We start from the raw sequence: 26,953 nt of genomic DNA on the forward strand, positions 1-26,953 counted from the left end.
GTGTTCCAGAAGGGGCCACATCGCTAAGGTCTGCCGATCGGCTCCGTCTGACACCCCCCCTTCACCGACTCACAAGTCCAAGTCTTCACTCCAGTCTGCCAAGGAAAGCTGTTTCGCTCTCACCAACTGCCGCTGCCCATCTGGAACCACGATTGGCCAAACCTACTCGCCTACGCGACGCAAGCTGAATGTCACGGTGCTCATTGAAGGAGCTCCATGTGACATGGAGATCGACACCGGGTCTGCCCTGTCCATCGTGTCTTGGAGCACCATCAAAAGACTGGTACCCAGAGTGTCCAAAAGGCAACTCGACTCTCACCGCGTACACCTGAGAGACTACCAGGGAAACGACATTCCCGTGGTAGGCGTTGGCTGGTTCCGGATCGCCTTCAAGGATTTTTCGGGCCTGCTCCAACTGGTGGTAGTTGAAGGTCAGCGGCCAAGCCTCCTAGGGCTAGACTGGTTTGATGCCCTCGGCCTGGAAGTCACCAGCATCAACTGCATCTGTAACGCAGAGACTGAGGGTCTAAGTATGTGAAATGTAACCGATATGCTTTTGCGCCTAATTGAACCATTACGTGTAGTGCTGTATATAAGGAAACCATTACGATTGTAACTAACGCCTTATCTCGGTGGGGAGGGGTGTTATGTACTGAAGTTCTCACCCTGGGCCAGCAGGGGGATACTGTAGATAGTTATGCAAATGAAGGATCGAAAGTGACGTTCAGTGATTGGATAGTTTGTATGCAAATGAAGGATCGAAAGTGACGTTCAGTGATTGGATAGTTTTAGAAAATGGCAACAGTTACATTGTTCTGGAGCTCTATATAAGCAGGCTGACTGAGCTCCTCAGTTCAGTTCTGTTCCAGCTTACAAATAAAGAGCTGCTTTGGAAGAATCGCTGTGTCGTCTGATATGTTCGCCCACAACTTAACATGAACTTCACCCACAAAGGCACACTCCTCCATTGTCTCTCGAGACAGGCAGATGCCAACCAACCAATCTATGTGTAATTTCTGAGTCTGCAGTTGATTTAAACATTAGCAGCTTCACACCAGCTATCTAGGCCAGCATCCTATTCTCACAGTAGCCAACCAATTTGTTTTTTTAAAAAAAATAAAATTATTTTTGCATTTTCTATTTTACATAAACAAATGAATTAAATACATAAACATATAATCCCTTCTGACTTCCTTCCCCACCATTGTGGATTTCCCCCTCTGCTTCTCTATCATAACTCTATTTTTATAAATCCTTTGTCAATCCATAGTTCAAATTTTTACTACAAGTTTTCTGTCAATCCTACCAATGTATGTAGTTGTTTACAATAGCTTTTCAAATTATAAACTTTCCCCATTCTTTATTAAAGACCTCCTGGTTTGTAATTATTCCTATAAGTTTTGCCATTTTGGCATAGTTCATCAATTTTGTCTGCCACTCTTCTTTGGTCAGAGTTGTACCATCTTTCCATTTCTGGGCTAAGCACAGCTGTGGTCACATACATAAATAGTTTTGTCTGGTCCTTCGGGATCAGCAGCCGACCAGATTTCTAAGGGAAGCCTGAAAGCCTGAGCACAAGAGAGAACAGTCTCTTTCCTGTGGTTTCCAGCTCCAGCAATTGATACTCAGAAGCATTACTGCCTCTGCAGAGCTTTGGTCTTCTTCACATGAACTTCTTCACAGCAATCATATAGCAGACTTGTTGTTTTGCAGACATTATACTGCACACAGTGTTTGAGCACTTGTGTGAAATATGTTGTATATAATCAGCAATAATAAATAAAGAACATGTTTGCTACCCCTAATTCAGCTAGGACTTGGGATAAGCTGCACATTTCACTAGCTACTTGTCATTTGTACTTGTCATTTGTTTGGGTACATATTCCTTGAAAAGCTGATGGTGTGGCTATTCCTTTTGACACACAAGTATACCTAGACTGGAACATATGTTTTTGCTCCAGTCTAACCAGTCTGCGGGGTGGGGAGTATGAACACTGCTGATCTTTAGAATCATAGAATCATAGAATCATAGAGTTGGAAGAGACCACAAGGGCCATCGAGTCCAACCCCCTGCGAAGCAGGAAACACCATCAGAGCACTCCTGACATATGGTTGTCAAGCCTCTGCTTAAAGACCTCCAAAGAAGGAGACTCCACCACACTCCTTGGCAGCAAATTCCACGGTTAGACAGGCATATAAAATCCATTTATGTAGACTATGGATTGTAGAACTCAGGCGACTGCCTAAAACTGTCTGTTGCAAATCGCCAGAGTCCCAGAGGCACTTGATGGGAAGGAAATGCCTCTTTCTTGCTTCAGTCAGGCTTGTAAATCAGTGCAGGCAGAAATGGATTCACTCCTTGCTGCTTGTAGCCGTGGTAGATGTGGCCACTTTGCTATTAGAAATGAATCAGCTAGATGCTGGACATCAAGTGCTGGTTGAATAGAAAATATTTTTCTGCCTGTTTGCTATAGCCCTTTTGGTATTAAAGAATCCCAACAAATGCTCTTCAAATACACCGCTTTCTTGCAATTTAAACTGAATGCGTTGTAAGAGTGAACCAGTGCACCTTGCTAAATTTTATGTGCACTCAGTTCTGAAATGACACACTTGATTACTGGATGCAGAGGGTAGTTAATGCTGGAGCTATACATGGGCCATAGCTGCAATTAAGATGATTTCGGCCTCTCTTCTGAAGCTGTGAAGCTGCTGACTTGACAAATTACTGGAGTTGGCAGTGTTTTCCTTTTAGATGAAGGCATTTTCAGCTAATACTACCTCTGGTGAGTCAGGCCCTTGGTGACTGGTTTTATCAATTTCCATTCTGAGCTACAGAGCCCTGTGTTTGCAAGGAAGTAAATCTTTGGTAAAGAGTCCAGCAGAAAATGAAACCTGTGCTGGCAGGATAGGGGGTGCGGCATTTTGGCAAATTGTTAACTACAGAATTGACTTTGGGCAATTTCCTAGTTAGAGAAGGCAAGCAGGAAGATAGGGACATGATTATCATTTGCTATCACAGACTGAGCCCTAGCCTACAGGGGAAATAAAGCAGCACAAAGAACTCTCCACATCTGTCCCATGAAAATAGGGGCAAACTTATACGAAGGATTGCTGCCCTCTTCCCACAATGACATGTTGCAGAAGGCTCTACTTTGCCTATTGCATGCTTGATTTATTTATAATGCAATAGCCTGTTTTTTACTGTTTTAAAAGCAAAATACAATGGCAACTGTTGCTAAAGATATAGTAGAAAAACACAATAGGTATGCAGTAAACAATAGGCAGTATGCAAGCACTTCACCAGCCACAACGTGTGAAATGGCAGGCTGTGCCATGCTGCTTTAAGAGTCCACACACATGCATTTATGTGCCACAACACACTCAGCTGCCATTCAGACTGCGACCACAACACTATACGTACACACTTAACTGGGAGGAAATCTACAGAACTTACTGGGACTTACCTCTGCTCTGAGTAGACATGTATATGCTTGCACAGTCATCTTTTAGAGAACCCAGGCAGGAAGCTGAACCCTGAAGATAACTCTCGCAAACTTTATTGGCTAAATTTTAATAAGGCACACCCAAAGGTAAAAAGAAGGACAGTTATTTACTAGAGACAGGTACCAGGAAATAGGGGCGGCTGCAGCATATAACTTGCTTGAACTTCTGCAGTGACTGTTTGTCTTCAACTGCCTTGCTGCCTGGTGCAGAGTCTACACACAGAGCTGTGCCTCCTGTCCTTACAGGACTGGGAAGAACCCTGTCCATAGCTGTCAACCTTTCCCTTTTCTTGAGAGGAATCCTATTTGGAATAAAGGAATTTCCCTTAAAAAGGGGAAAACATTGACAGCTATGCCCCTGTCTGAAACTCTAGAGAGCCACTACCAGTCTGAGTAGGCAGTATGGAGCTAGAAGGCCCAACGGAGTCCCTCTGTACAAGGCAGCTTCCTGTTAGGAGAGAATGAATCTTTATTTGCGTCAGCCACCAGCCATAGCAACAAAACAACAATACAATATGCAAAGAATAGAAATAAAAAGTCAATTATATAAAATACATTTTAGGGTTTTGAATCAATAGTCAAATAGTGGATCTTATTCTAATTGCCCCAGCTAAAAAACTTTCAACCTTTGCTGTCTCCTGCTGATCTTGATCTGCCAAGAGAAAGGGCAGTGTGGCTGTGGCTGGGCGACCCGGAATGGACAATAAAAGAGGGGTGATAACCTCATTCCTCAAGTCTTTATGAAGAGTGCGAGCCAGAAGGGCATGTTAGGAGAGAGAAAGTTGAGAAAGGAATAAATGCCAATTCTGCATCCTCTGTGGCTTGATTGGCGTGAAGACCTTATGTGGTCAGAACTACAGCAAGATGTGAAATGGAGAGCTGAGGTCACAGCGAATGCTTACGCAGGTTCTGCAGTGTACTGTGCACGAAACACAACTGCTGGTAGTGGCTTTTACTCAGACTTTACAAATAGCAATGACGTCAGTAGGCAATCCTGAATCCTGCAGACAATGAATCTAAATCTGCAGTGGCCCTTTGGCAACTGAATTTCACCCAGGAAACACATTCATCTGGCTTTTGAAGACCCCCCCCCCAATATTTTCCATTTTATTTTTGAATCCCTATCATAATGCATTGCTTTACTAAATTTCAAATTATCATTAGCTAGCATTACTGTAGTATGATATTAAAGGTAAAGGGACCCCTGACCATTAGGTCCAGTCGTGACCGACTCTGGGGTTGCAGCGCTCATCTCGCTTTATTGGCCGAGGGAGCTGGCATACAGCTTCCAGGTCATGTGGCCAGCATGACTAAGCCGCTTCTGGTGAACCAGAGCAGCGCACGAAAACGCCGTTTACCTTCCCGCCGGAGTGGTACCTATTTATCTACTTGCACTTTGACGTGCTTTCAAACTGCTAGGTTGGCAGAAGCTGGGACCGAGCAACGGGAGCTCACCCCGTCGCGGGGATTCGAACCGCCGACCTTCTGATCGGCAAGTCCTAGGCTCTGTGGTTTAACCCACAGCACCACCCGCGTCCCAATTAGTATGATATTAGAACAGCACCAATTGCCCATTAATTGCTGGCCATATAAATCCCATACCTTTGGTCAAAAAGCCAGTACTTCGACAGGGATATTCTGATTACATTGAGTATTCTATATCACAAAGTGATTCCAACTTTCAAAAACAGTTCTAACCCATGTCCAACCCTCTAGAAATCTTGGCAAAGAGAACTACATAGCACTCCCAACCAGCCACAACAACAGACAGAAAAAAGGGGGGAATAAAACTCGGAAGGGGGGAGAGGTCTCCACTTCTCTCCTTGGCTTGGGGGTCACATAGCTCTAGACCCTCCAACTTTTCTCAGGACATTCTGGAATCAAATCAGAAACCAGGATGGCTTCTGTAAAACCAGGACTGTCCCTGGAAAATAGGGGCACTTGGAGGGTCTGTTAAATGCCTCTGTTCTTTAGACTCGCTTCCTGAGAAAATAAGTTCAGGCACAGAGTCAGAGGCTAAGAATTCATACAGCGTCTCTGCAGTCCCCTTTTCCACCCTTCATAACACCCTTGACCGTTTTGTCATGCTAAGGTTCAACTTCTTCCCAAGATGGTCTCCTGCTGCTACTAATGTCTTTAAATTATTTTTTATTGTTGCACATAAAAGTTTTAGTACACATGCTCCTCAAAGCTGAGGGGGAGGGGTTGCATCCTTTATTGTCTGATTCCTTTTTTTGCCACAGTTTGTCATTCTCTTCATTTGGACAAGACTTCCATTTTCTAAAGGAAGTCTTCTTGCCTTTAAGAGCTATCTCAATTCTGTGTGTTAAACCACACTGGAATCCTCTTGGACTTTATGATCCTGTTCCTGATCTAGTGAGCTTCTTATTATTTGTATCTTTGGAGACATTTGACCCTCATTACTTTAAATTTCAGCTTCCTTTTTACTAATCTCAACATTTTGGAGATGCTTTATCTTTTGTAGTTCAATGTGTTGAACTTCCTTGGCTCGGATGTTGAATTTCATAGCATTGTGGTTTCTCTTTCAAATTGGTTGAATTTTCCTTGTCTAGCTTCCCCCAGCTGCTACCAGTTGGGGGGGGGGGCTCATTTAAAAAACCTCAATGGGATATTGTGGGGGGACCCCAAGGGCCCCCAAAATGTGATGATGTGGTCCTGAGTGTGACTGTTAAAAAGGAACTTCTAGTAGCCTAAGAAACTGCTGAGAATGCCTTTTCCTTTGTGAGCAGCTGCCCCTCATGGGGCAGAGAGAAGCTAAAACTCTTATCGCAAGAACACAAGCAGCTATACACTCAGGTTCTCAGCACTCAGTACAAAGCTCAATAGCTCTTGCAACAAAATGTATCTATGCGAAGGCCGTGCAGGGACAGTGGATGTTGGCTGTGTCAGAATTAAAGCTATGTCAGCAATACAACCGATCTGTATGCAAATTTGCTTATGCTAGAAGCGCAGGCACACTAAAATGAAATGTATCTAAGCGAACTTCACACAGCAACAGCTTGTTTTGCTTCTTTGAGTGAGGTATCAGAAAGGTTTCTGTGAATGTAATGCTTTGTGTGAGAAACCTATAAAGAACGCGTTTGGAAGGGGTTCAGCCTTTGTGGAGCAATTCTGCTGAAACACTTTATTGCAGTAAATCAACTTTTGTACCCTTTCTTCAACCTTACTCACGAGTAGTTAATGGTACAAGTGAGAATAGCAGATTTGTCCTGCTTCAATATGACCCAGCTTGCTCGGATCTACCAGATTCCAGTCAGTAGAAATTTTACAGGGCAATTTTGGTAAATTGAGTCCCCTGGGAATGGTAAATTTTGTCAGAGAGGAGAGTGGGATTAAGGGTTAAGGTACGGATGTGGGCAGTTGCAACCCCTCTGGGAAAGCAAGGGTCTGGTTCCCTATAATATCTGCCTGAATGTGCACTCTAGTTTTGAAATATGTGGTAGCTTTTAACTAGTTTTAAATTGAACTAAACAGTGAATTTTCAACTAGGAATAACTTGCACTTTTCTTTAAATGGTGCACTTAGTGAAAAGCAAGGGCTCACCCACACTTCCTTTTGTGCCGCGTTTCCATACCCTCCAACATTCCTCAGGGGAAAATAGAGTCATTTCTCACTCTCCCCAACTGACCCTCCTTGACCCTCCTTGACACCCCCCCAAGCATTTCCTATCAGTAGAAGGGTGAATGCCATCACCACTTCACCAATGGGACACAGCAAACACACACATCCTCCATACTCCTGAGAAAACTCATGTTTTTTCTCCCTTTGGTACATTTACAGAAATAAAATCACAAAGTACCGGTAATAAGTAAATTTTAGAAAGGGGCTAGATTAGACATGAACGCACAAAGCATTTTTTTAAAAAGTCAATATTCTTGCACTCCCCTCTGCCCTGCTCCCCCTTCCTTCCTGCCCAGGGCGGCTCTGCTGCAATGATATCCTGTCTAATGGTTAGAGCACGGAGCAGGCAAGAGGCTCTTTTGGATCCCAGTGGGTGGGGGACTTAGCAGACTGTTAGGTGGAGAAGAAAGTAGTTTATCGATGGACAAATGTTAGCAATAAGGCAGAAGAATACTACAAAATAGGATCTAATCACTAGTATGAAATATAAAGCTCTACAATAAGCAAAGACCTACAATAAGTGAAGACTTAACACTAAGTAACATGTAATCAGCAGAATAACTGTTAAGATAAGCAAAGTAGTTAGAATTTGCAGAACGAAACTCAGTAGTTTGCCCCTTCGGCTTCTAATGAACAGCTGGCTGACTCAGCTCCCTGATAAGGCTTGACACATCCCACTGCTGCTGGGGATCTCTGAAGCGGCAAGCCAGCAATCCTATGAGATGGTTTCCTAATCAGGTCCAGAGTACTGGCACCTTCTTTGTTATGGTTCCAATATGAGATCCCATTGGTCCGCACCAAACACAGTCATTTTATACTCTTTTAAGGCTGTAGCCAATGCCTAGATCAGCAGGTGTTCTCATGATATAATTCCATTCCATCCTTTGATATGGTCTGGGAGCAGGTGTGGGCTTTTTCTCTGTGGTTGGCACAGAGGAAGGTTGAGAGAGAGAGTTCATGATGTCATCTGTCCTTCGGGCTGAGCCAAGTACAGTTCCCTTGCTGGCCACCCTGTTCTTTTCCAGTCGACTTCCTTTCTTATCAGGCCAGCTGGCTAGACCATTGGCTGGTGCCAAGTTAGATATATATACCGAAGCTGGTGCCACGTTCTCATTATACAGTTAGATATACAAGGATTTAAAGCCACAATTACTTCAAGATCAGGAGGCACCACTTACTGGTATTGCTCAGGTGATACAGAGCCCTGCCCTTTGCCAGCCCCTCAGAGCCAGCGGCTGCAGCCTCTCTTCCTCACCCACTCTCCAGCAGCCCCTACCAGCTGCGCAAGGGGGGAGGCTGGCAGCAGCGGCCATGTAGAGGCTATGGAAAGACAAAGGGATGCTCCTTTGCTGCTGCCACTCTGGACAATTTTATGCTTAAAATTCTACAAGGCAGGCTTAAGCAGTATGTGGACCGAGAACTCCCAGAAGTACAAGCTGGATTTAGAAGAGGCAGAGGAACCAGAGACCAAATTGCAAACATGTGCTGGATTATGAAGAAAGCTAGAGAGTTCCAGAAAGACATCTACTTCTGCTTCATTGACTATGCAAAAGCCTTTGACTGTGTCGACCACAGCAAACTATGGCAAGTTCTTAATGAAATGGGAGTGCCTGATCACCTCATCTGTCTCCTGAGAAATCTCTATGTGGGACAAGAAGCTACAGTTAGAACTGGATATGGAACAACGGATTGGTTCAAAATTGGGAAAGGAGTACGACAAGGCTGTATTTTGTCTCCCTGTTTATTTAACTTATATGCAGAATTCATCATGCGAAAGGCTGGGCTGGATGAATCCCTAGCCGGAAATAAGATCGCCGGAAGAAATATCAACAACCTCAGATATGCAGATGACACAACCTTGATGGCAGAAAGTGAGGAGGAATTAAAGAACCTTTTATTGAGGGTGAAAGAGGAGAGCGCAAAATATGGTCTGAAGCTCAACATCAAAAAAACAAAGATCATGGCCACTGGTCCCATCACCTCCTGGCAAATAGAAGGGGAAGAAATGGAGGCAGTGAGAGATTTTATTTTCTTGGGCTCCATGATCACTGCAGATGGTGACAGCAGTAACGAAATTAAAAGACGCCTGCTCCTTGGGAGAAAGGCGATGGCAAATCTAGACAACATCTTAAAAAGTAGAGACATCACCTTAACAGCAAAGGTCCGTATAGTTAAAGCCATGGTTTTCCCAGTAGTGATGTATGGAAGTGAGAGCTGGACCATAAAGAAGGCTGATCGCCGAAGAATTGATGCTTTTGAATTATGGTGCTGGAGGAGACTCTTGAGAGTCCCATGGACTGCAAGAAGATCAAACCTATCCATTCTTAAGGAAATCAGCCCTGACTGCTCACTGGAAGGACAGATCCTGAAGCTGAGGCTCCAATACTTTGGCCACCTCATGAGAAGAGAAGACTCCCTGGAAAAGACCCCGATGTTGGGAAAGATGGAGGGCACAAGGAGAAGGGGACAACAGAGGATGAGATGGCTGGATAGTGTCTTCGAAGCTACAAACATGAGTTTGACCAAACTGCGGGAGGCAGTGGAAGACAGGAGTGCCTGGCGTGCTCTGGTCCAGGGGGTCACGAAGAGTCGGACACGACTAAACGACTAAACAACAACAACAAGCATGCACAGATTTATGCTCCCAGGATTTAGCTCCTGGCACACAATGCTTTTACAATGCCTTTGTTTTAGTTTCAGCAGATGCATTAATTAATAAATATGTATCGCTTACCTTCTCTTTGTACAGCTGCGTAACTTGTTCTGTACTTTGGTGCTCTGTGGGGTCATGGCACTTTGTCAGTTGGTGTTACTCTTGTGCTCCTTAGCAAACTTGCAGCAGATTTATGCTCAGTCAAAATCACACAGAGAGCCTGCAGGAGGCTCCCTGCTATAGATTTTTGCTCTGTACAAGAGGGAAGCTGGAAGGATCCATACAGCCATGAGGTGGGGTTAAAGGCATGGCCCTTCTAGGCAAACAGTGGCTGAATAGCATATTGTCATGTTGGAAATTTCAGCTGACCTTTCTCATTTTGTGTATGTGATGTTGCCAAGAAAAGCCAGAAGCTGAGGCTTAAAACTCTGATGACCACAGGGAATGCTCTTGTACACAACTAATACACTTAATTCAACCTCTATGGGAAGGGAAGCAGCTTTCTTCATGAAATTGTTAGACTGAATCATTACTGGGGCTCTTAAATTATACCATAGGAAGCAGAAGTGTGACCATAAATATTCATGAAAGCATCCTGTATCCTTGAATTTCAGAAAAGCTGTAGCAACATGCTTTGCAATGCATATTAATAGCGAAAAGAAACCTATTGACAACCAGTCGTGTCTGTACAATTACAAAAACAAAATCTCGGTAGAAATAACCACTGAAGACAGATATTTTTTGGATTCCAGTGTCATACATTTTAATGCAGAACTATGATCTGAAATATGTTTGCGCTCTTTCATGGCTCCTTTTCATTTCAGTAGGGCTCTCAAAGGAAAACCTCTCAATTGCACCCCTCATTAATTGGAGTGAGGATGCCAAGGCCAATTCAGTCCCATAATCAGGCCTGAACCCAGATTGAAATGGGTCAAAATAATCTGTGTCATCCATGAGTCCTTCAAATTGTTCTGCCACAATCCTCTTGGTCAACTTCCCTAAAAGGAGGGTATTTTCAACCAAGTGGCAGTTGTCATAAACCAGTGGGTCCAGGCTGGGCTTTTCCAGGAGTGGATGGATCCCCACTTCTTTCACAACAACTCGGACCACTCCCTCCTGCAGTGTCAGAGACTGGGCAGATGAAGAGGAGTGGTAGTGACCACCTCCCCTGGAGCCTTCCAGAGAGGAGGAAGGGGCAGATAGTATAGATCAACAGGACTGGCTCGACACAGGGCACACCCTAGAGAAGGCATCCCCAACCTTCGGTCCTCCAGATGTTCTGGACTACAATTCCCATCATCCCTGACCACTGGTCCTGTTAGATAGGGATCATGGGAGTTGTAGGCCAAAACACCTGGAGGGCCACAGGTTGGGGATGCCTGCCCTAGAGGAATGGCTAAGGGAGCTGGGCATGTTTAGCCTGGAGAAGAGGAGGTTAAGGGGTGATATGATAGCTATGTTCAAATATATAAAAGGATGTCACACAGAGGAGGGAGAAAGGTTGTTTTCTGCTGCTCCAGAGAAGCGGACACGGAGCAATGGATCCAAACTACAAGAAAGAAGATTCCACCTAAACATTAGGAAGAACTTCCTGACAGTAAGAGCTGTTTGACAGTGGAATTTGCTGCCAAGGAGTGTGGTGGAGTCTCCTTCTTTGGAGGTCTTTAAGCAGAGGCTTGACAATCATATGTCAGGAGTGCTCTGATGGTGTTTCCTGCTTGGCAGGGGGTTGGACTTGATGGCCCTTGTGGTCTCTTCCAATTCTATGATTCTATGATTCTAGGAAGAACAAGAGGGAAGAAGTTGGGAAATAATGGGAGATGAGGATCCAGGTAGCAGTGAGCAGGCAGAGCCCGAGCAGCAGCTGACTGACACGCTGTCACTGGAGAGACTCCCAGAACCCATTCCCTCCCTCCAAACCAGGAGCTTACTGAGAATAGCAGATGGTCGGATGACCATCATATCTACTACTGTGGGCAAGAATCCCGTAAAAGAAATGTCAACAAAAGTCAACAAAAGAGTGGCAAAAGCTGTACTGGGATGCAATCTCAAAAATGATAGAATGATCTCAATACGAATCCAAGGCAGACCTTTTAACATCACAGTAATCCAAGTCTATGCAACAACTACTGGTGCTGAAGAAACTGAAATTGACCAATTCTATGAAGACTTACAACACCTTATAGAAGTGACACCAAAGAAGGATGTTCTTCTCATTTTAGGGGATTGGAATGCTAAAGTAGGGAATCAAGATATAAAAGGAACAACTGGATAATACAGTTCTGTCAAGAAAACAAACTGGTCATCACAAACACGCTTTTCCAACAACACAAGAGACGACTCTACACATGGACATCACCAGATGGGCAGCATCGAAATCAGATTGATTATATTCTCTGCAGCCAAAGATAGAGAAGCTCTATACAGTCAGCAAAAACAAGACCTGGTGCTGACTGTGGCTCAGATCATCAGCTTTTTATAGCAAAATTCAAGCTTAAACTGAAGAAAGTAGGAAAAACCACTGAGCCGGTAAGATACAATCTAAATCAAATCCCTTATGAATACACAGTGGAAGTGAGGAACAGGTTTAAGGATTTAGATTTGGTGGACAGAGTGCCTGAAGAACTATGGATGGCGGCTCACAACATTATACAGGAGGCAGCAACGAAAACCATCCCAATGAAAAGGAAATGCAAGAAAGCAAAGTGGCTGTCCAACGAGGCCTCACAAATAGCGGGGGAGAGAAGGCAAGCAAAATGCGAGGGAGATAGTGAAAGATACAGGAAATTGAATGCAGATTTCCAAAAAATAGCAAGGAGAGACAAGAAGGCCTTCTTAAACGAGCAATGCAAAAAAATAGAGGAAAACAACAGAATGGGAAGAACCAGAGATCTGTTCAAGAAAATTGGAGATATGAAAGGAACATTTCGTGCAAAGATTACCATTGTTGTTGTTGTTTAGTCGTTTAGTCGTGTCCGACTCTTCGTGACCCCATGGACCAGAGCACGCCAGGCACTTCTGTCTTCCACTGCCTCCCGCAGTTTGGTCAAACTCATGTTTGTAGCTTCGAAGACACTATCCAGCCATCTCATCCTCTGTTGTCCCCTTCTCCTTGTGCCCTCCATCTTTCCCAACATCAGGGTCTTTTCCAGGGAGTCTTCTCTTCTCATGAGGTGGCCAAAGTATTGGAGCCTCAGCTTCAGGATCTGTCCTTCCAGTGAGCACTCAGGGCTAATTTCCTTAAGAATGGATAGGTTTGATCTTCTTGCAGTCCATGGGACTCTCAAGAGTCTCCTCCAGCACCATAATTCAAAAGTATCAATTCTTCGGCGATCAGCCTTCTTTATGGTCCAGCTCTCACTTCCATACATCACTACTGGGAAAACCATAGCTTTTACTATTAGATTACCATAATAAAGGACAAAAATATTACCATAATAAAGGACAAAAGTGGTAAGGATGTAACAGAAGCAGAAGACATCAAGAAGAGGTGACAAGAATACACAGAGGAATTCTACCAGAAAGATATGGATGGCTCGCACACCCCAGGTAGTGTGGTTGCTGACCTTGAACCAGACATTCTGGAGAGTGAAGTCAAATGGGCCTTAGAAAGCATAACAAGGCCAGTGGAAGTGATGGTATTCCAGCTGAACTATTTAAAATTTTAAAAGATGATGCTGTTAAGGTGCTACACTCAATATGCCAGCAAGTTTGGAAAACTCAGCAGTGGCCAGAGGATTGGAGAAGATCAGTCTACATCCCAATCCAGGGATGGGTATTTCTCTTCAAACACAATTTCAGGCACCACCTTCTCTTTAAGATTCAACCAAGCCACCCTCCATAATCTCTTTCTTTCTTTCTTTTTTGGGGGGTGGGGGGTTAAGCTCAAGTTTCCCAGCAGCATCCATCAAAACAAGGCTAACCCTTTCACACCCTTCAAACCACACACAGCTTTAAATCTTCTTTTAAATCTCAAAGTTACACAGTACGTCAAACCATCCTCACTTGTATATGTTTAAATTTGTGTTTGGAGAGAGTTGCCAAATCATAAAAGTAGGAACTTTCATAAAAAATAACAGAAGGCTTCCCTCTCCTACACCCACCTCCAACACAGAATAAAATCTTCTCCCAATTTCAAACCTCAGTTCCATGCATCTGGAGAGTCCAGAGTTTTAGTGTTCACATCTACTCCAGTGACAAGCAGTGCGCCTTCACTTAATGCCAATTAAAACCCAATTATTAGGAGAACCTCTGCTTCCGATGGCGATCTGGGAGGGTTCTGTCTGCCCCTGTGTTGAACTGGACAGGAGGGGAGGTCAGCCTCTTCAGCTGCTGTACCCCAGGAGGTTTCCAGGGAATGCTTTAACCCCTTCCATTCCCTTTTTCTCTGTCTGTGCCTCTCTCCTTCGCCATCGGGCAGACTGGAACCGGAAACCCGTGTCCATGACAGCTTTTAGACATACCATGTGTGTCCATGGGGGTGGGAGTAGGACAGGAGAGAGGGCCTGGGGTGGCAAAGCTTAAGTTCTTTTATTTAGTGTATGCTTGGGGGGTTTCTTTCAGAGTCACTTGGAGAAGTTCTCTTTCTATTCGGTTGTTATGTTTCCTTGGTGGTGAGAGAGGCTGGGGTGGCCTTGGGTGAGGTTGATCGTCTTTGCCTGGCTGCAGTGGGATTTGTTTGTGCGTGGGTGAGGGGGGTTGTCTGGTTAAGTTAGCCATATTGAATTGTATGCTGTCGGTGGGTTATGAGCTCTTTCTAGTGTGAGTGGGCATTGTTATCTTGGAAGGTGTTCAGTAGGACCAGTTCTGGGATGACTTCTAGTACCTGTTTAGTTATTTTGCTTCTTTCTGGTATGACTGCACACACTCCTTTTCTGACTGGGTCCTTGATTACTTCGTTTGGTGGGATCTGCTGGTTCAGACACAGCATATGTCTGAGAAGGCCCCGCAAGGGATCATGGGAAGGAGGTGCAAGGAAAAAACTGTTGTGACATTGATTTCTTTGGCAACTTGGAAGGGTTTTGGTGGGATCCAGAAACGACAACCTGGAGCCCCACTGACCACTTAACTGCTCTCTTTTCTATCAGCTTGGGAGCTTTTTCTGAGGCTTGTGGGGTATGATAGCATCTTTTGTCATTTGAGCATCTTTATCAAGATGCTAACAGATTTGCCTGCCTTTGATCAGTTGTGCTTCAAGGAAAGCTCACCTGTCCTCTGATTCTTTAATCCTTTCCAGCCCAGAGAGATGTTAACCAAAGGATCTCACAATAGTCATCTCCTTGAAGGAGCAAGGAAGCACAGGAGAATCAGATGCACCACAAGAGCATCTTGGATGGGATGGCTTTCAAAGAGGGCGAAACAATTGTATGGAGGAGAGGCCTGTCAAAGGCATCTAGCCAGGATGGCTGTGCTCAGCCTCTCCTCTGAAAAGCACTTGCTGGAAGCCACAGACTCCCCAAACGTGTTTCACAAGGACCCCTTCCCTCCCTCTGCCCCAGTACCTGAGGGTGGTCACGTCTCTCCAGGGATTTGGCCAGAACAAAGTATATGCTGGGGAAAGGATCCCTCCTTGCAAAAAAAAACAAAAAAAAAACAGAGCAAGCAGCAAGCAGCTGGCTCTCAGCCATGCTAGCACCAGTCTGGCGCATGAGGGTGGGGACACGAGAAGGAAGCATTCCTATAGTATAGGGCACTCAATTGGCATTTCCACCTACCTGAACTCTGAGCCTTTCCCCCCTTTTTTGGCCTGCCTAAGGAAGATGCAAGCTCTTGCTGGAAGCCACTGGTGGGGAAGAGTGTTTCTATGATTCCCAAATATTTCAGAAGCATCTTTTTGTTCCTTTAGCTGCTTGATATAATCATACCATGGAAGGGATCCCAAGGGTCATCTAATCAAACTCCCGGCAATGCAAGGATCCTGCCCGCAGCCAGCCCTGGCTGGGCTCCAAACTCCAGCCTTCTGGTTACCATTGCAATTCTGCATGGTGTGGAGAAAGGGGAGAGAGAAATGTGTTGCTGACGCTCTCATAACACTGATGTGAGATCCACACCATGCAGCCCTTTCAATAACTAAAGTCTAAAGGGCTGTCACATGGAGGATGGAGCAAGCTTGTTTTCTCCTGCTCCAGAGGCCCTTAGGGCCTGAAGCAGTGACTCTCCTTCCTTGGAGGTTTTTGAGCAGCGCTTGGATGGCCGTCGGCCATGAATCATCTAGTTGAGATTCCTTCATTGCAGGGGGTTGGACTAGATGACCCTCAGGGTCCCTTCCAACACATGACTTCCCCCAAAATGATTCGTGCCATTGTGGCTTCCCTCTCACAGCCCTACAACCCCCAGATCCCCTAACACTTCAATTCCAAGGATCATTTGGGGGTAGACATCTGGTTTTTAGAAAAGGGATGGATAACCTGCAGTTTGCTCACCCCCATTTGCTAGGAGCCAAGAATGGGAAGCTCAAGTGCTTCTAAGAGTATGGTTATAGGGAGCAGCATGTATAAAATATTGAGTGTAATAGGGTTACAGTCATACCTCGGGTTGAAGTTGCTTCAGGGTGAGTGTTTTCGGGTTGCGCTCCACGGCATTGTGTTACTTCCGGGTTTCACCGCTTGCGCACACGCTCAAAATGACGTCACACGCATGTGCAGAAGTGGCGAATCGCGACCCGCACATGCACAGACGCGGGTTGCGTTCGCTTCAGGATGCGAACGGGGCTCTGGAGCAGATCCCGTTCGCATCCAGAGGTACCACTGTATGAAGGTAATTGTATCAGAATTATTATGGGAATGTTAAGGAGGGAGGGAGGGGGAAAGAAAGATTGTGGAATTCTGGTGAGTGATGATTGGATGAGGATTTGAAAGGGAGTTTGAATACGAGGCAGTTGAGAATCAGTTGAGAGCAATGGGTTCTGGAGGGGTGGTTGGGCAACTAACTTTTTAGTTTAGGATCAGTAGTCTAGTCATCATTTTTGTAATAAAGCAGCATATAAGATAAAGAGAATTTGAGGCCATAAGCTCAGGTACACACGTCATCCTACAATCATTTAGTGAATCATCCATACAGTCTCCTTTAGTGAGGGTGCAGTACCTAGTATCAGGACCAAACATTGATATTTTTTGCTCTTTTCTAGTTTCATAGGTTTATGTTCTGGTTCTAATGACGTAATAGGGGTGGGGGCTCTTAAAATACTGGGGGCTGCCGCACACGCCTTTTCTTCTTTAAAATAATTTCCCCTCGTTTTCAAAAGCACATGCATTGTCTCTTTCTTCAGGTTCTTTGGTTACATTTGTTGTGAGACATTGGTGTTCTATGCAGTATAGGGTTGGGAAGAAAAGAGGGGACCACAGGCCTCAAAATGTTTAGGGCCCTCTGGTTATAGCAGGAGTGGAGAACCTGTGACCCTCCAGATATGTTTGAACTGAACCCCAACTCCCATCATCTCCAGCCAACATGGTCAGTGGTCCAGGACGGTGGCAACAACTAGAAGATCACCACTGCTGGGTTATAGTGAGGAATCTTGTTCCACAGGCTCACTCCCCTTCCTCCCCTGTTACCTTCTGTGTGAGAGCTGTCCTGTTCCATGCTTCCCCACAGCAGTTGCCATTCTTCAGCTTCAGAGACATTTCTTGTACCAAGGATTCACTATTGGTTTTCTGAAATGCAAGATAGGTAGGAAATAGTCTGAGCATGCACAAAGTTGCTTTCCTGCACCATTGCATAACCACCGGCAGTTCTTGCACATATGAAATTGGGGAGCAGGGCTTCTAGGTCAGAAAGGTGTGGCAGCTTCCAAAAGACCCTTCTAATTTTACCCATTAAGCTGTTGTGGCACCTGTCAATCTTAGCAGCGTGAGATGGAACAGGGTAGCAATATACATGGCAAATCTTATTCTAAGACTCAAATATAGAAATACATTCTTGTGCCTTGGTACACATTTTGGAAACACGTCAATCTGAAAATCAATTAGTCTAATTCAGTTGCTGCTTTTCTGATCCTGACTCCTGATCTAATTATTTATTTATCTTCCTCTGTAGATATTTCATAACTGGAGAGATGCCACTAGGGCATAACCGCTGTACACTAAATGAGAACACACCATAAGGCTAGGCTATTCCAGGAAGAGCCACTTAAATGAACAGAGCACAGATTTTATTCTTTACATTAATTGTGACCTTCAAATTAAAATGGCTCCGTTCATCCCCCCTTCCCCTTTTAAAAAGCATGATGACAAATTGCTTGCTTTGAGTGCAGTGCACAGATTGCACAACTGGTGGGGGTCCACTGTTTCCCCCCATGCATATATAGCTTTCCAACATTTTGCAGATAAAAGCATTATTGTAACATCCCTTTTCTCACACAAAACATCGCTGCTTGAGTGCTGCTCCTTCTCTCCCCCTTGAACACTTGCCAAAGGCACTTCATCTCCTGTGTGCTACATTCATTTACTTTGCCCTGACTTTGGAACACCCTCCCCAAACATGTTTATCTGGAAACCACTTCTTTTAATACACCTTAGGTACAAGTTGCTTTGCTGCTCACGATAAAATATAAAAGACCATAAAAACAGTAAAAAATGATCCTTAAAATGAGTGGCTGCTCCATTTTTAACAGTTACATGTGCCTATGTACATAAAAAGGGTCTTTTAAGAGATGCCTGAAAATAAAAAGTGAGGGTGCTTGCTGACATTCTGCTGGAAGGGTGTTCCATGGGCAGCACTAAATGTCTGACTTTTGGTGGAAACCAGTCAGGCCTGTAACATGAAGGACAGCTAGCAATATTCTTGCAGGTGATCTCAGTGTGATCAAACTGAGAGATTAAAGCTCAGGCCATCCCTAAGGTGTCTGGACTCAGGTTGTTCAGCTCTTTATATAGGAACACAAGGGCCTTGAATCTAACCCTGTGCAGATATTGTAGCAAAGGTGTTAACATGCTGTCGGCATTCTGCACCACACATATCCTCCAATATTTCTCCGATGAAAATAGGGAGAAACAATAATTTTACTATTTATACTCCACACAACTTACTGGGTCGCCCCAGCAACTCTGGGTGGCTTCCAACATATATAAAAACATAGTAAAACATTTAACATTAAAAAAAACTTCCCTAGACAGGTTTGCCTTCAGACAGCTTGGAGGGTCGGATAACTCCACACCCTCCAACATTTCTCCAATGAAAATAGGGGCATCCTAAGGAAAAGTGGAACGTTCCAGGATCAAATCAGAAACCAGAACGGCTTCTCTAAACCAGGGACGCCCCTGGAAAATAGGGACACTTGGAGGGTCTGGACCCAGGGGCAGCCCCACATGGAAAGCACATCGCAGTAGTCCAGCTGCAAGGTTGCCAATGCATGGGTTGTAGTGGCCAGGTTATGCCTGTCCAGATGACCTATTGCAGTCGCTAAGAGTCGTCAACAGGCTCATCACAGCTATCTGCCAATCACCCATTCCCACCACCCTTCTGAGTAATACCCCTCCCCACCTTCTCACTATATAGAAGGATCTGGCAACTTCTGTTTCAGTGTATCTGAAGAAGTGTGCATGCACACGAAAGCTCATACCAAGAACTAACTTAGTTGGTCTTTAAGGTGCTACTGGAAGGATTTTTTTTTTTTTTTTTGACAGATGAGGCATATCAGGACTTAAAGCTTTTTTTGGATCTAAGGTGGCACCTCTCTTTCCTGTGACATGTGAAGCTTGACAGCTGTTCTGTCAACCGACTTTTAGCTGAGTTGCCTTCTGTGATATCTACAGCCTTATCCCATGCTAGTTTACCAATAAGTAAACTCGAGTCTTGTTTGTGGTCTTCCCAAAGGCATTTAGTCTGCTGCTGTGACAGCAGGGCCTGTGGGCTGATCTAGCAGGGCTGTTCCTAAATTCTCAAGAAAGCCCTATTATAATCAATGGAGCTTGTTCCTGAGCAAATAGTGCATTGGAATAACAGAATCATCGAACTGTAGAGCTGGAAGGAACTTTGAGGGCCATCTAGTCCAACCCCCTGCAATGCAGAAATCTCAGCTAAAGCATCCATGACACCCACCTCTGCTTAAACACCTCCAAGGAAGCAGAGTCCACAACCTCCTGATGGAGCCCATTCCATAGGCTAGGTAGTATGACCACATAATGAAGTAAACTTCTTTGAACCAAGTGGGCTTTAGTTTTATTATTTATTACATTAATTCCATCTTTTCCCTCCAAGGAGCTCAAGGTGGTGTAAATTGTTCCCCCTCCCCTTTTATCTTTACACCACCACCAACTGGCTAAACATCTTTCTGACGGCCATTAGACAGTGGAACGGTCTCCCTCAGAATGTGGAGGACCCTCCTTCACTGGGGATTCTTAAGCAGAGGTTGGATAGAAAGAAGATTCCACCTAAACATTAGGAAGAACTTCCTGACAGTAAGAGCTGTTCGACAGTGGAATTTGCTGCCAAGGAGTGTGGTGGAGTCTCCTTCTTTGGAGGTCTTTAAGCAGAGGCTTGACAACCATATGTCAGGAGTGCTCTGATGGTGTTTCCTGCTTGGCAGGGGGTTGGACTCGATGGCCCTTGTGGTCTCTTCCAACTCTATGATTCTATGATTCTAGCCATCTGTCCTTGATACTTTAGTTGAGATTCCTGCATTGCATTAGGGGTTTGGACTAGAAAACTCTCAAGGTCCCTTCGAACTCTACAATTCTATGCTTAATTAAGTAGGTTAGGGCTGAGAGATTGTGACTGGCCCACGGCTTCATGGCTGAGCAGGGATTCGAACCCTAGTCTCCCAGGTGATAATCCAATACTCTGATCATTCTACCACACTGGCTCTCAGAATAAACAGGCATTAGGATTGGGGTTATACTGTAACATGGAAGGTGGGTGAATAGCCAGAGATGAACGAGATGTCAAGCCACACATGCCCTTATAGGAGCTTCCAAAGCTTAGGTTAATGCACAGTGGTACACTTTACCTCCCCTCAAAAAGGATATTATGGATTTGGAAAAAGTTCAGAAAAGGTGATAGAGTGACTCTCCGATGAAGAAAAGTTGCAGTGTTTGGGGGTTTTTAGTTGGAGAACAGGCAAGGAAGAGGAAACATGATTGAAGTTTATATAATTATGCATGGCCCGGAGAAAGTGGATAGACAAAGGTCCCCCCCCCCCAATAATCTTTCAATAACATTAGACCTCGTGGGCATCCGATGAAGCAGAATGTGATAAGATTTGGGAGTTGTTCCACCTGGCCTTTGGCTTGGAATTAATTGATCCCCTCCCCCTTTTTTCTTTTCCTTCTGTGATGGAACTCCTATTTGGGGACTTCCCTGGCTTTTTCTGGCCCATGTAGGACCAGTCTGGACAGCTGGCCTTGGTGAAGATTTGACGTTTTCATCCCCAAAAAGATTCTGATTTGAGTTTCTATTGAAATGAGGCTGCATTTTAAAGTTGTATTTTAATCTTGTTTTAAGTTGTATCTTAATCAACTGTTTTATATCTGGTGTTAGCCGCCCTGAGCCTGGTCTTGGCTGGGGAGGGTGGGGTATAAATAAAATTTATTATTATTATTATTATTACAGTCATACCTTGGGTTAAAGGAGCTTCGGGTTAAATCTTTTCAGGTTGCGTCCCGTGGCGACCTAGAAGCAATGGAACGGCTTACTTCTGGGTTTTGCCGCTCGCGCATGTGCTCAAAATGACGGCATGCGCATGTGCAGAAGTGGTGAATCACGACCCGCGCACATGGTTGCGTTCTGCTCAGGATGTGCATGGGGCTCCAGAATGGATCCCGTTCGCATCCAGAGGTACCACTGTATTATAAAAGGGCTTTTCGCAGTGCATAAATAAACTATGGAACTCCCTCCCGCAGGAGGCAGTGATGGAGGCCTTTAAAAGGGGACTAGACAAATTCATGGAGGAGGAGAGGGCTCACACGAAGAGAGCGTTTGTCTTGTGCTCAGGTTCTGCTTGCAGGTTTCTGACAGGCATCTAGTTGGCCAATGGGAGAGCAGGCTGCTGGCCTGGGCGGGGCCTAGTCCTGCGGGGGGGGGGGGAGATGGGGGAAATCCGGCAGCTCCACTGCGCAGCCGCAAAACAGCTCCCAGTCCGCGGCCGTCGCTCGCTGCCATCTCAGCCCCCGGAAGGAGCCGAGAGCTTCCGATGAGAGCCGAGCGGCTCCGGAGGTTTCCCCGACGAAGCGCAGCTCCCTCGGCTCGGGGGCCGGCGCCCCAGCGGCGGTGGGCGGTGCTGGGACAGGGGGGTCTAGCGGCCTCCGCCTCCTCGGGCAGGTAGGAGCGCTTCCTGGTGTTGGCGGGCGGCCCCCGGGCGGCCGCAGCGAGGCCCCCACACCCGCCGGCGGCGGCACCTGCCGACAAGGTTCGGTCGGGGCCGAGGGCGGAGCCGGCAGGTAGGCGCCGCGAGGGGAGGGCGGGCGTGAGGGAGCGCTGCCCTGAGGAGAAGCCGCCGCGGCCCCCGCGCGTGTGAGGGGCGAGTTTCCCTCAGGAGAAGCGGGGGGGGGGGCAGCCGAGCGGGACGTGTCGGGGGAAAGGTGGCGGCGCCGCCGCCGAGGGGATCGCTTCCTTGTTGGGCCACCTTCAGGGGCGGTGACGCCGCCGCCTCCTCCGAGAGAGCGACGGCCGCGAACCGGGGCTGCCGCGCCCCGCCAGGTCAGCGGCGGAGGAGGAGGCGGCTTCCCCGCGGGCTCCGTGAGGGGGCTGGAAGGCAGCAGCAGCAGCAGCGCTGCTTTAAAAGGGCTGTCGGTTTATCTATTCCCCACCTTTTTCCCCCTGACAAGGACTCAGCTGACCGCTTACCCACCACGTCCAAGCAGCTGCTTTTAAATTTTTTTGTAGTTGTTTTTATTTCATTAATTTATACACTGCCTTTCCCCCCTGACCACATGTCCTCCCGACCTGTCCAGGTGGGGTGTGTGTGGTGGGAGATGCCTGGAAAAGAGCACCTTTTTTTAGAGCAATTAATCATTATTACATTACGTACTTATTTGTACTCTGTCTTATTCGCTGTCAGGGATTCAGTTGACCACTTCTCTGCTGCGGCCAAGCAGGATGTGTGTGTGTATGTGGAGGTGGCTGGAAGGAAGCTGCTGCTGCTGCTATTTTTTAATGACAATTTTATTTTATTTTATGTTTTATGAAATTCATGTACCACTTGATTGTAGAAAAAACAACACCCTCAAAGCAGTTCACAACTAAAAGATAAAGCAATACAGTGGACACTCGGGTTGTGAATGTCATCCGTGCAGGAGGCACGTTCGCAACCTGCAGCGCCGTGTCTGCACACGCACAGGTTGCGATTTGGCGCTTCTGCACATGCGCAAAGCGTGATTTGGCGCTTCTCTGCGTGAGCGCCAAAACCCAGAAGTAACCCATTTCAGTACTTCCTGGTTTGGCGCAGTGTGCAACCCAAAAACGCGCAACCTGAAGCGTCTGTAACCCGAGGTATGACTGTACAAGGATCGCTAAAGAAAACATTATCTCCATGATTTAATATACACAGGTTAAAACCACTATAGAACAGACTGACTAAAACAAAGTAAAACTCAATTAATTAATAAAATTAATATACCTCTTTATTGTAGGGAAAAAACACTAATCAGTTTAAAAATGATAAAATCATCACTAAAATGTTTTCTTACCTCCATAATTTAAAACATAACAGAATTAAATCTACAAACTTTCCAAACATCTGGGTAGGCAATAATATATTTATAACCCTGCTCCCCGACCAGGGACTTAGTTCCTCCACTTGTTGACATATCTGCCGGGCCTTGTTTCTGCATACTTTTGTGTGAAGCACTATAGAGCAGGGTTGTTGTTTTTCTCCTGAGCTGACACTGTTTGGTTTTTTTGGTAGGAAGGTGCTAAGAGAGGGTCATTTGTATTTGGGTTTTGATGCAGAGGGATCCCACCCTGTCCTCTACTGCTTTGCTGCATTCTATCAACTGTGTGTCCTCCAGTCCACACTGGCAAAAAAAAAAAACACCTGGAAATGGGTACTTACCTGTGAACTTCTGTTTGAAGAGTGGACTTGGGGGACCACAACATTCACTCACCCCTTGAGTCTTACGGAGTGTGGGGATTCATATGCTTTCGTCCTGGTTTGGAATGGATGAAGATGGAATGGTGGTGTTACGTCTGCTCTCTCTCTGGGCAGTGAGGTGCTTGGGATCAGGCCTCCCTGTTGCACTAGGAGAGAGAGAAAACGGCTATGAGTTCCCTTAGTAGTCTTGTCTCCTGAGCAGCAGGCGCAATAGACACTGCAAGGAGAACAGGCCACTTCTCTGGTGGCTGCTCTTTGCCGCTTGATCACCCACCAGAGAAGCAGTCAGTTCAGCCTGCCACCCAGGGCAGGGCTCCTTCTAACCACCACTCCTCTGCCTTTATGTGGTGGGGGTGAGGAGTGCTGCTGCCTGCACAGGTGACATCACATTATGTCACAGAAGGAGTGGGGTGGCAACAACAACAACTCCCAGCAACTCTTCTGTTGGTAGTGGTGGTTACTGTGCCTTCAGTGGCCACTGCTTGCGGTTTGTGCTTGTGTACCCCTTGAGTTGCTGACCCTCAACAGCTACCTGCCAGTTCAGACCTCGGGCAGTAGTACAGTGGTACCTCGGGTTAAGTACTTAATTTGTTCTGGAGGTCCATTCTTAACCTGAAACTGTTCTTAACCTGAAGCACCACTTTAGCTAATGGGGCCTCCTGCTGCTGTCGCACCGCCGGAGCACGATTTCTGTTCTCATCCTGAAGCAAAGTTCTTAACCTGAAGCACTATTTCTGGGTTAGCGGAGTCTGTAACCTGAAGCATATGTAACCCGAGGTACCACTGTATTGCTTGAGTGAGTTAATGCGGGGTGTACTCACCCAGTCTTGGAAGGGGAGGAATGCTTGTGTCTCTGCCATGCTCTGTGTTGGTAGTAGTTTTGAGATGTATCCTGCAGGTGGGGAAATCCATTTTGAATAATTCTCATGTTAGAAAACCACTACAAGTAAGCAAACCTAGAACATCAGAGATAAAGATCCAAGGCCAACCGACTCACTAGGTTTGGTTAGGTTTCTTCTATGGAGTATTTTGAGTAAGGGCGGTCCCCTCTTACCCTGCAGACTGGATGGTAAGGTAAAAAAGGTAAAAGACCAATGTACGGGTAAAGTTAAAGGGACCCCTGACCATTAGGTCCTGTCATGACTGACTCTGGGGTTGTGGCGCTCATCTTGCTTTATTGGCTGAGGGAGCCGGCGTACAGCTTACGGATCATGTGGCCAGCATGACTAAGCTGCTTCTGGCGAACCAGAGCAGCGCACGGAAATGCTGTTTACCTTCCCGCCAGAGCGGTACCTATTTATCTACAGTGGTGCCTCGCAAGACGAAAAGAATCCGTTCTGCAAGTCTCTTCGTCTAGCGGTTTTTTCGTCTTGCGAAGCAAGCCCATTGACGGATTAGCGGATTAGCTCTATTAGCGGCTTTTAGCGGATAAGCGGCTTAGCGGCTTAGAAAAGGGGGGGGAGGAAAAAAAACCCGCAGGAACTCTCAAGACATTTTTGTCTTGCGAAGCAAGCCCATAGGAAATTCGTTTTGCGAAGCACCTCCAAAACGGAAAACTCTTTCGTCTAGCGAGTTTTCCGTCTTGCGAGGCATTCGTCTTGCGGGGCACCACTGTACTTGCACTTTGACATGCTTTTGAACTACTAGGTTGGCAGGAGCAGGGACCGAGCAACGGGAGCTCACCACGTTGCAGGGATTCGAACCGTCGACCTTCTGATCGGCAAGTCCTAGGCTCTGTGGTTTAACCCACAGTGCCACCCGCGTCCCTCCATGTACGGTGTGGCGCTCATCTCGCTTCAGGCCAAGGGAGAAGGTGTTTGTCCACAGACAGCTTTCTGGGTCATGACTAAATTGCTTCTGGTGCAACGGGACACCATGACGGAAGCCAGAGCACACAGAAACACTGTTTACATTCTCGCAGCTGCCATACCTATTTATCTACTTGCACTGGTGTGCTTTTAAACTTAGGTTAGCAGAAGCTGGGACAGAACAACAAGAGCTCATACCCGTCGCGCAGATTCGAACCGCTGACCTTCTGATCAGCAAGCCAAAGACGCTCAGTGGTTTAGACCACAGCGCCACCTGCTCCCTACAGACTGGATGGTGTTATCCATTCAGTCACTTCATTCTGCCACATGTGTAGACACAGCTGTATTGACTAGACTAGCATACATTTGACAACAACAACAATAAGTAGAACCTGCAAAAGAATGTTGATAAGTGGAGTTCTTCTGTTTACTGTTCCAGTTAGTTAAAAATGTCATTCTCCATGATACTCCATTCTATTCACCTTCCCATCTGGCTTCTGGCTTTTCTCTCTCTGATCTATGACCACTGGGCATAGCCATTCTTGGTCTGTTTGTGGGGTCCAGCCAGCGTGGATTTGATTTAAATCAAATCAGTTTAAATCACGATTTAAATCACTTTTTTTTACAGAACGACTCATTCTTACTGGTATAATCTTAATATGTATTTACAACCAGATGAAGGTTTCATTTTTGGAATAATAAATTTTCAGAGTAGTTTTTACAGTTACTGTATATCAAAAATTACTGATTTGGTAATACTATTAAAAATACATAGATCATTATGAAATTATTGTGAGGTTTAATAAGTTAACTGTTTATATTTGGACAACTTTTCTGCTGTATTTTGTTGGAAGGAGAAAAATAATAATTTCCTTAATAACAATTTAAACAATTTATTTAATTAAAACAATAACATTATAGCATCTGTATCCATGTTTGTTAACGGGTGTGGTTAGACTTTTTTAAAAAAAACTTTGAGTTTTAGCACACATGAAAAATGTAAAACAAATCCTTATTTCCTGATGAATAGCCTTTGGACTATAATGTAACTTAAATAGAAAACTATCTTTAGAAAGGTTTTCCCCCCAAAAGCATTTTATTTTAAAATTCTGATTTAAATAAAAAAAAATCCTATTTAAATAACAAACTTTTTTTTAAAAAAAAGCATTAATTTTTATCCACTCTGGGTTCAGCCTCTTTAGGGTTTTTTCTTAAATATTTTCTGTACTTCTGTAAACCTTGGGATTCCTTCAAAGTACAGTGGTGCCTTGCAAGACGAATGCCTCGCAAAACGAAAAACGCGCAAGACGAAAGGGTTTTTCGG

General features: G+C 45.4%; 2 protein-coding genes and 1 long non-coding RNA gene across 13 annotated transcripts in view; 2 read left to right on the top strand and 1 right to left on the bottom strand.

Annotated features, from left to right (window-relative positions):
- Positions 1–26,953, top strand: part of MOCOS (molybdenum cofactor sulfurase) — a 563,966-nt gene that overhangs the window by 118,431 nt on the left and 418,582 nt on the right. The window lies entirely within an intron of this gene.
- PTPN3 (protein tyrosine phosphatase non-receptor type 3) overlaps positions 1–26,953 on the top strand; it is a 98,174-nt gene that overhangs the window by 14,958 nt on the left and 56,263 nt on the right. For 2 of the 9 annotated variants that reach the window (XM_083583825.1, XM_083583828.1), the window contains exon 1: positions 21,856–22,050. The exons of 2 other annotated variants lie outside the window; for them this stretch is intronic. The gene's annotated coding sequence lies outside the window, so the exon portion shown is untranslated. Of the gene's footprint in view, positions 1–16,689; positions 16,814–21,855; positions 22,170–26,953 lie in introns of those variants that run through there. 5 more of the 9 variants (XM_083583826.1, XM_083583824.1, XM_083583827.1 and 2 more) reach the window with 5 other exon arrangements.
- Positions 535–24,603, bottom strand: LOC310748315. 2 transcript variants are annotated; one of them, XR_014541281.1, is made up of 5 exons: positions 24,096–24,603; positions 23,835–23,967; positions 17,349–17,447; positions 2,182–3,563; positions 535–2,002 (listed from the first exon to the last, which is right to left on the bottom strand). It is a non-coding gene; the product is annotated as an uncharacterized lncRNA (long non-coding RNA). The 2 variants fall into 2 exon arrangements; XR_014541282.1 differs by having other exon boundaries at positions 23,783–23,967.

Source organism: Podarcis filfolensis (assembly GCF_964270895.1).
Source record: "Podarcis filfolensis genome assembly, chromosome: 13".
Taxonomy (NCBI): domain Eukaryota; kingdom Metazoa; phylum Chordata; class Lepidosauria; order Squamata; family Lacertidae; genus Podarcis; species Podarcis filfolensis.